We start from the raw sequence: 10445 nt of genomic DNA, 5'->3' as shown, positions 1-10445 counted from the left end.
GCTTCAGAATTTTAATGGAACCTTAGCTTTAATTCTTAATAACTTTCTTAAAAGCTAGACTGGAAGCTAACACGCATAAGGGAGGGATGCAGGAGCTCTGGGTATGTGCAGATTCAAGCGTATTCGTTATTAATACTGTGCCTGTGCTCGGGTTTGTGGCGGAGTAAGAGAAAGAGGAAACATTTATGAAACTCATCATTAAGCGTCAAGAATGTCCTGGGTCAGGGTAACCGAGGCCAACTGGTCGTTGATATGGTCCGAGGCTTGTAGAGGAAAATTTTTGTGCAGAGAAGGGACTTATGTCTCCACTGAAGTGCGCACTGCTTCATTTGTTAACAGCCAGAGAGGATAAACAACGTATTTGTTTCAGGGTTGGGAAGGGGATTTTTTCTAGGACGTATACTTCAAAGAGCGATAAATAATTGCCTCATGGCCTTCATGTAACACGGTGTCTACAGTTACAAAATGAGGAGAGGGATCTGTATGATTTAATCATGTTAATTAGCCTCCAAAGTATATAGAGGTCCCGCATGGTAGGATATCACTGTGATCCTGATGCGCGTCCTGCACGAATTCTTTTCCGTGAGGCTTTGCACCGGTTCTTCGAGGTTGCAAAGTTAGCTGGTGATAGACCCGAGTGGCTGCCAAGGGTAAAGCCTTTGATGATTCTAAACGACTTTTAGTGAAACGATGTCAGCCTCTGGCAGGCTGATTTTAAAAAACCTTGTGCGAGCTTGTTTGTAGATCGATTTTTTGTTAATTGTGTTGTATTGTAAAAGTCGGGCAATAAATAAAAAATGGCCTACTAGCTAAGTTGGTCACAGTGTCTGCTAATAATGCGGAGGTAGTAGGGTTCGATCATTGCGCAGGCCAATTTTTGTTTTCTCCCTCCTGCTTTTAGCGAAGCATAGCGTTTGGTAAACACGCAGTCAGACTCACTTCAGGCACTAAAGCGCAGGTTACTACGTTCATCGTTTGAATTACCAATGTTGGGGATTATCGCGACTCAGCGGGAAGTTAGGGATTCCATTCCCGGACGTGTTCCGACGAAGCGGTGTCGGCGGCCGTAGCCGGTCGCTGGACGATAGCTTGACTACATAGGTAAAGCTGAGGTCGCAGTGTGCTTCCGATGGCCTTCAAAAAGTTTCAAGGTCAACCACTTTGGGTAGATATGTGGGCATCAAAAGTCAATGTCAAGGTGGAAGGTCAACTGACGTGGGAAGTATCTTAATGCGTGAACAGCTGCGCGGCGAGACACATGATCGCTGACGTCAGTCTCGAGTATATATGCACTCTAAACATTCTAATCTATAATTTAACTATGAGACGTCAGTAACCTATCTAGCAAAGGTTACAATTAGTCACCACTTTTTTTGTCATTTGTTCTTTACTAAAAGCGCAGACAGAAGGTTACGACCAATATTAAAACGTTTCAAGGTTACCATCATACTGACAAGCAACCTTTGCACAGTAACCTAGCTGCATGGTAACCTATGTGTTGACAAGCCAGGAGATGTGCCCATAGAGACACGCATGCGCACACGTGGGGCGCTTGACCTACCTTTCTAAAAATCGGCGCTTTTGCCTAACGGTTGGCTGTGTTGCACACGGAGGTCTCGACACCGGGGAATCCCGGACGTTACAGTGCTGCGGCGGCTGCGCCGTTAGCGCAGTCAGATATCAAAATTCTTAAAAACCACGCCGCTTGCTGACGGTGTTTCTTGTCTGCATTGTTTGGGGTGATATAGAAGTCATTGGGCCTGTGTGCGTTCTGCATGCATAATCACCAGTGCCGCTAAGTAAGATGGGACGTGTGAGGTGTTCATCGCGGCAGCTGCAACGAACCTTTATGTGACTTTCGGCGGTACGTCATTGCTCGTCGGAAGGCTTCGCAGCTATCACCATTTGATTTCGACTGATGCAGCAACTATTTAGGCGTTCACGGCAGAATAATGGATTTGGGTGAGTGACCTTTTTTGCATCTAAAATACATTTACGTCTGCCATAGTATTCATTGATTAGTTGCTTATGAAAGCGCGTATATCCTCTGCTGATTTGTTAAGTTCGTTGTGTAACTGCACTTCGAACCTCAATCAGGTTCGATAGCTTTCTACCAGTATGTCGGCACAGAGCATATGAGCAACCGTGCCGTTTATCCAGTCCAGTCAAATATTTCTGGAGTAGAATGAGCCAAACACAAGCTGCTCTCGCCTTTCCAGTGCCAGCCCTCGCTAAGAACAGACCGTACCTAGTGTTCACGCTTCTCTATCATTTGGAAACCTAGCAGAGAAGGAACAGCCGCTATATGCCCGCACGTACGCGCTGCAATGCAAGGAAGACTGTCAGTTCGGAATGAGTTACACCGAGCGCTATTTGTGAAATGCGACTCCTGGTGTCGTTTTTACACAGCTCGTACAACCCTCAGCGATGCATGAACCAACAAGTTTTGTCTTGATCGTGTTACATGCCGCGGAACTGAAGAACCTCAATTTCTTCGTGCGCTCAGCGGGCGCGCCCTATGGCCACTGGCATGCTTTCCGGCCCCCCTCAAGATGGCGTCGCTGAGGCTTCATTCAACGGGTGTGGCTTTCACTCCAGCAATTTTTATTGCGATAACAATACTGCGCCAGGATTCGAGCCGTCGCGTGGTCCCGGTGGAAGCCACGCTTGACCTTGAACAGCCGAGAAGATCTCGGTTACAAGTACGTGCTGTAAAATGCCGGAGCACGTTATAGCATCATATAATCGGCAACACTTAGAGGGCAACAAGGTATTATCTGAATTCCAACATGGTTTTCGAAAAGGGCTATCAACTGTCACGCAACTGCTATTGACTGTGCATGAACTTGGATGTAGGTTGGACGGGAACGGTCAACTCGATGTATTGTTCCTGGACTTCTCAAGAGCTTTTGACCTAGTTTCACATGTAAAACTGTTGTTTAAACTTGAACGTATTGGCAGTATTCCTCAAAGTATTGTCCACTGGATCAAAGCCTGCCTTAGTGATAGGAAACAAGACGTCACCATCAGGAACTGTTTTTCTCGGATGTTAGACGTTACTTCTGGCGTGCTCAGGCAAGTGTCTTGAGCCCGCTCCTTTTTTAATTTTCATCAATGACCTGTTAGATGTTATTCCTGCGCAGGTTTCTCCCCTATTATTTTCCGACGACTGTGTTGTGTTTGAAGAAATTACGTGCACAAAAGATCAAGAAATATTACAGGATACTTTAGAAGCTATATTTCCAACTGGTGTACAAATTGGGGTATGCAGGTAAACACTGATAAAGCAGTACTTTTCAGAGTAACAAGGAAAATATACCCGTGTCCCTTTACATATCAGCTTAACAACAATAATATTTTAGAGGTGGAGTCATATAAATACTTAGAGGTCACGCTTACAAAGAAATTACCTTGGTAGAAACACGTATCAGAAACTTGCACTTCGCAAACTGTGGTTTCTTAAGCGACAACTTAGGAATGCTCCTGCTAGTACTAAGCGTCTTGCCTATAACAACTGCGTAAGAGCTAAACTTGAGTATGCGGCGGTTGTATGGGCCCCCCGTAATAAAAAAGATATCATACAACTCGAGCATGTGCAAAGAAAAGCTGTGCGATTTATAGCAAATATAAAAAGCATGATTCACCATGTATGCTTATGGAACAACACAACATACACACCCTAGAATCCCGAAGGAAGGTTAGTCGCCACATCTTGCTTCATCACTGCCTACAAGGAAAAATAAAAATGAAGTTGCCTAAATGCATAAAAGCATTGTACGAGGAGAATCAGTCACACGCAGGAACACTAAGTGGCACCAATTTTCACCCGCACAAACCCGTTTAAAAATAGCTACTTCCCCAGAACTGTATCCGAATGTAATGCTTTACCTTCTCATAGTTTTCTGTCCAGCAATTTTGCAACGCAGTTGGAACGTCATCTCCTTATTTCATGAGTTTTGGTTTTGGGCTTGTTTTGTGCTGCGATGCCTGTCTATATCTTCAATTCTGATTGATTGTTTGACTTTTTTTTTTCTCTATGCATACGCTTGTCATTTCTTGTACTGTAAAATGTTTGAATGTGCCCCTCCTGCTAGGACCATGCATGGTCCGCAGTATTTCAATAATCAATCTCAAGAGAAGAAAACGTAGACTTTATTGAAGTGCAATACAGAAGAAGAAGAAACTGGTAACTTTGCTCTCGCATCATACTCTCAAAGAATGAGCTGAAGTTGCCCAAATAATATAGCACCTTACACTGATAGGGCGGGATAGGGGAATAATGTAGCAGGCAAACGAAGCTTCCACCGTTGCTATCGCAATTCAACTAGGCTTAACCAGAGTTAAATCATAGCTAATGTTTTTTATAACCTCCTTGTACAACACCGACAAAGATGTCCAAGAGGCTTTAGAGACATTTAGCAGAGCGGGTTTACCTTTTGGTCCGCTCCCAGTCCCCAGCGGAGCGCCAGCAGAACGTCGCGCAAGAGTTTTAGCGGCGCGTATCTCCCTTCCGCACAAGCGAGCTAGCGAGGCGCCTCGCTGTGCTACCAAGTATTCATAATGGGACCTAATAGACAAAAATAATGCATAAGTCTCACTGTCTACATTTGCGTATATGAATAATATATGTAATATTTAGTATGTACTGTTTGATAATAACCGTGTAATTATGTTGTCAATTATGATTTTCTGTGCGTAAATAAAAGTGCCAGTGCAAGTCAAGTCAAGTCTTAATCTGATCTCGCTCACAAGTTATGTTCTAGAATTGAGAGGTGTGCCGTCGTCAGCGCGCGACAATGGGGGAGAGGTGGTCGCAGGAGTGATGAGAAGCGTAGGTGGCGCTGTCAGTCGCAGGAGCGCTAGGGAGCCTACATGTTGCACCGGGCGCAGCAGGGCAACATGTATGGCTACCTACAGGAGCGCGCCGCAGAGGAAACATTCGGTGCGCCTGCTTCTGCGGAATGTGTCCTGCGTTGATTCCGTTGCAGCCCGTTGCTTCTCTGACGTACTATGGTGCGTTGTTGATGGTTGGTCAAGGAGGAAGACACACGTCTGCAAAAAGCGCAACCACAGTTCCAGTCCGTCTCGTTGGGCTTTCGCCCCCCCCCCGCCCCCCCCCCCCCCGCCCTCATCCTTCCTGAACGATCTCGTTTTTGTTCTTTCGTTTTCTTATTTTTTTTTTGCTAATTGTGCGCTCTTTCTGCTGTCTCCCCAATCGAGTCCTTCCCTTCCCGAGATACACTCACTCCGTTCGGGGGAGGGGGGAGGCGCATCACGTTAGCCGTGCAAGCGAGGAATCCACCTGCTCCTTTGAAGTCCGATTGATGAGCTTGACCGCTCGGTTGACTAGGGAAGGCTAGATGACGTCGAAGCTACTTTGAATACCCCCCCATCCAGATGATCATAAGTACGTCACTAGGCACAGTTCTAAAAGTCGCCGAGCTTATTTTGCTGCATATTCTGCCTGAAAGTTAATGCACAAATCAAAATGCAGTGCTCTGCGTATCTCTTTTTGAGTAAATCTGCGCGGCACAAAAACGAAGAAAATGAATTCATCTCAAACTTGGACCGCGGGGATCCTCTTTATCCATCTGCGGAGCTTAGCTCGTAAATACACCGGAACATCCTTTCAGATGATTTTTTTTAGCTTAGGGAAAATTAATGCAAACAGGATATGCGTGAATTTGCGATATTTTTGCAAAGTGCCGAGATTTCCAAGCTTGGGTGTCCTACATGTGACTGAGAAATTACGCTTCGCATAAATTATACCTCCTTGTGCTATTCCGTTTTTATGTTAGGTCACTAAACCAAGAACAGAGCTCTAAAGCAGAGCAAATAAAGCACACTTAAGCTGAGGAGATAGACATAAATGTGTTTCAGGGCTGTTATGTCCGAGCAATCGGCCATAAATCCGCGCATTCGGAGAGCGCAGCTGGAAAGCCGGATGCGGTTTTCCGAGAACGCGTCAGCGGGCCGAGGCGTGTTGACGGGGGACATCAGGACAAAGGAGCGCGGATCCTTATCTTCTCGACATGGAAAGGCGCGTCTTCTACAAGTAAATTGAAGAAAAACGCTTTTGTCGGCAACAAGAACGGGCGTCCTTTGATCTTCGGCGCCCCTCCTCTGAGCAATGAACCACGGCAACGGGGCGAACCAGGAGCCGCGGCACGCCGTCCTGTTGTGACCCAGCAGCGGGGGATGGCTTCCTTAGCCATTCGTAAGGAGGCCAGTGTTGACTGAAAAATGCTGATTGTGTCAACACGTGATCATTAAGACTGACTGGCTTGGAACAGGGTGTAGTTCTTTCAGGCTCCTGTTTGGCGGCAGGTAGATGGGTGCCCTATCGCCTGGCCGGCGCCGTTGCAGAAAGACTACGTTTTTTGACTGGAAACTTCTGGACAATGGGCCGGGTCAGCGGGGCGAAGTGGAGCAGCTGCAATCATCGTATTGTGATTTCACTGCAGAAGCTTGCTTCCTTAATTGCTCTCAGGGAGGAGCTGCTGCACGCGCCGTTCGAAGGCCATTAAGACATATTGGTTTGAACAGGGTTTTGTGCTGCTGAGTAAGTGTGCACCATCGACTGGCCGGCGGCATTGAAGATGCTTGGAACGAGACACGACATCGCCGCATCATAGGGAGCAACGGGGACAGCCTGGCTGTTCTGCAGCTGTTTACAGCATCCCCTGTACAAGTGCGAGGAGGTGTGTGTATATGTGTGCGCGTTTGTGCGTGAGGTGCTGGGGGAACAGATGGGCGGAGCCAAAAGAAGCGGCTCAGCGCCCATTGGACATTTGGGAAGCTGCGGGTTCCACAGTTGGACTGGAAAGTGATTTAGGCAGCCTCCGAGGGCTGCTTCGGTGTAGCTCTGATTCAAATTGACCTGGCAAAGGCGTTTGATAAATTTCGAGACGATTTCTTGTTCGTGGTCTTGGAGCATGCAAACATTGGTGACGTTTTGCTCAAAGGCATAAGGCTGTGTTATATGAACTCGTATACAAGACTCATTGTTAATCAGGAGCTAACGAAACTAATACCACTGGAATGATCTGTTCGTCAAGGATGTCTACTGTCTCCACTGTTGTTTGCCTTATATCTGGAAACCCATAGATGTCTCAGTGTAATTAACAGTGCAGCCATCCGTGGTTTCTCTCTGGCTCAATGTGAAGTTAAGATTTTAGCCTATGCGGACAATATCGCACTCTTTTGTCCTGACAAAAAGAGTGTACTTGAGGCTTTGCACTTGACTGAACAGTTCTATGATGTATCAGGCGCCGCTCTTAATTTAGACAAATCCAAAGGCTTTTGGTTCGGCCATTGGGGCACTAGAACAAGACTGTTTGAAGGCATAAATCCAATCCAGTGGCGGGCGCGGCACGCAGAACATGCCTCCGAATTCGTTCGTCTTTGCTTGTCTGCAGGTTCCGCTGATCGCCTGTGCTGGAGTCTGCATTACAGCGGATCATGCCGAAGCCCACGTGCCTCAACAGACACCGACAGATACCGTTATCTTCACCTGACGACAGTGGGGGCTCTCTGCGGTGGCGATGACGATCTTTGCCTCACAGGTTCCCGCCAAACGCCAATCATCTTCGACCACGACGCTACCGGTGCCCTTCATAAGCAAGCTCTTCGACCGACACGGATTCAGTTGCGGGCGCAGCACGCATCATAACATGCCTCCGAATTTGTTCGTTTTTTCTTGTCTGCAGGTGAGAAAGGATTACTCTTCTTTCCGAAGCAATCAGTTGTCAATTGTTGTCGTGCCGTGCCCCCGCACAATGTTATTGCTGTTGAGTGATTGTTAGTCTGTTCTTTTTAAATTTGCTACTAGGGTGATGTTGAGACAAAGCCAGGCCCCTCCACTCTTGATGAGAAACTTGAACAGATTCTACAAATACCTAAAGAGCACTCAGCGATATTAAACGCGACCAAAGGGCTACTCAGAAAGAAGTTAAAGAGAATTATGCAAACGCTATTTCGGTAATTTGATGAGCGCCTTACTAAACACGAATCATGCTTATCCAATTTTTCGGAAATAAAAACCGAGGTAGCTAACCTGACAATAAAAAATATCTCTATAATCTCCGCAAAGGTGGGTGGTTTGGAAAACCGGCAAAGGCGTAACAATCTAATCAGCTACGGATTGCCTGAAAAGGAAGAAGAGACATACGACGACCTTTCGGAAACGGTACAGCAGAAGCTGTTCTCTGTTAGTGGGGTAACCCCTAATAGCATAGAGCACATGCACCATCTTGGAAGAAAAAGGCCTGAAAATAATCGTCCAGTAATCTTTCGATTGTATGATTTTAAGGAGAAAACTGATATCTTACGAAACTGCTCAAAGTTGAAAGGTAAAAAGAGTTTTCAGCGAGGACTTTTCGAAACGTGTGTCGCAATTTAGAAAGAGCCTTTGGGAAAGCGAGAGAACCGAGAAGCTGAACGGAGCAAAAGTGCGTCTCGTACACGACAAGCTTATTGTCGATGGAATTATGTACTACTGGGACGATACGACTGCATCCCGAAATTTATGTCAAGAACCTATACAACGTGTGCAAGGCTCATCCGAGGTCGACACACAATCGAGTGAGGGATACGAGGATGAGCAGTCTTCCTGATGTCTTGACAATTATGAACATGAACGCCCGCAGTATCATGAATAAGACAGCACGCTTTGAAAGCATTCTACTCGAATACGAACCGGGCATAGCTATCATAACTGAAACCTGGCTAAATGATTGCATTGATGACACCGATTTCCTTCCTCCCAATTATGCAGTTTGCAGGAAAGAGACCGTGGTTCTAGGTGAGGTGCTGGGGCCATTCTATATAAAAATAATGTCGCTTGTGTTGAAGTGCCCTCCCCGCCGAATATTGAATGTGTAGTGTGTTATATGAATGTTGGCAGTTCATTCATGACGATTAATGCCGTTTATCGGCCCCCAGCTACAACAGAAGAGTATACGGAGTGTCTCAGTGATTTCTTGAGGTTCACATTACCTTCCATTAATCGAAAGGTTATAATGGGCGGAGACTTTATTCTGCCGCACATAGACCGGAATAATTATACTCCAGTTGTACCCGATGCTGGAATACCTTCTGTGCAATTTAGCCTTCTCGTTGAACATGACACAAGTTTTTGGTGCGCCTACGCGAATAACTGGTCTACGGGAATCGCTTCTTGATTTAATCTTTTTAAGCCAATCTTTAACCCAAATCACTTATTCCTGTGAAGTTTTGAAAGGAACTTCGGACCACATGATGGTACTGATTAGGTTGTTTACAAAGCTTCAGAAGCCACGCCCCGCCAAAGCGATATCAATTTCTGATTTTGCTAGAGCAAATGACGTAGGGGTAATAGATTATTTAGAAGAAAATTGCGAACATATCAGCAATCTTGTGTTCTATGACTCACTATCTGTGAATGAAGCCTGGGAGAAGTTCAAAGGAATAGTGCTCAACTCTATTAAATGCTTCATTACCACACGCAAGAAAAGAGTATACGTAAAACGAACCCATGAATTTCCCGCAAGGTTCTTCACATGAAGCGTCAGTTGAAACGCTTGCACGCTAAACGTAGCAAATCGTCTTTACACATTACACAGGGAACTATTAGCAATCTTTCTCAGACTTTTCAAAGTGAAGTTCTAAAAGCAAAAGAAAAATATATGGAGGAGTTCTTATCACTATTCATAAAAAAATTGCCAAGAAAGTTCTGGAGCCATATATAAAAGCAAAAAGCTTCCTTTCAGTGCTTAACGACTGGAGATCGCACTATTACTGACAACTTTGAAATGGCTTGCGTTCCTAGCAAATACTTTGAGTCAGCATTTGCTTGGGATGATGTTGCAGTGCCAGAAGAAGAATACAATAAATCACGCTCTTAACCTTCTATAGCGATTAAACAACAAGACGAAATATTTAATTTGCTTCTTAACCTAGATGAAAAAAAGTCTGTGCTGGTCCGGACGAAAGCTTTTTTGAAAAGATACGGAGAATGGTGTTCATATTATCTCCAGGATATCTTAAACAAGTCTCTACAATCTGGAGAGGTCCCGAAAGATTGGAAGTGTGCGAAAATCATACCTATACACAACAGAGGCGCCAGAAATAAAACAGAGGATTACAGGCCAATATCCCTCGCCAGCACATGCTGTAAAACTCTTGAACACGTATTATCAAAGCATCTGATGGAACTTATTGAGGATAGTCGAATTCTAGGTTACCGCCAACGTGGTTTACGACGCGGTTACTCAACTGGCACAATCCTAACAGAAGTCATACATGATATTAATCAGACAATTGATGAATTTGGACAGGCAGACATTGTTCTTGTTGATTTTAGGAAAGCTTCTGACCGGATTTCACATCCTAGCTGTTACTCAAGCTTACGATGACATTGCAGAATGATAATATTGTTAAATGGATTAAAGCTTACCGGTACAAAA

The sequence above is a fragment of the Amblyomma maculatum genome, chromosome 5 (genome assembly GCF_055883805.1).
Source record: "Amblyomma maculatum isolate TAMU_Amacu chromosome 5, ASM5588380v1, whole genome shotgun sequence".
Classification (NCBI taxonomy): domain Eukaryota; kingdom Metazoa; phylum Arthropoda; class Arachnida; order Ixodida; family Ixodidae; genus Amblyomma; species Amblyomma maculatum.
The sequence above is the reverse complement of the archived record's forward strand: the minus strand, read 5'-3'. Positions refer to the sequence as shown.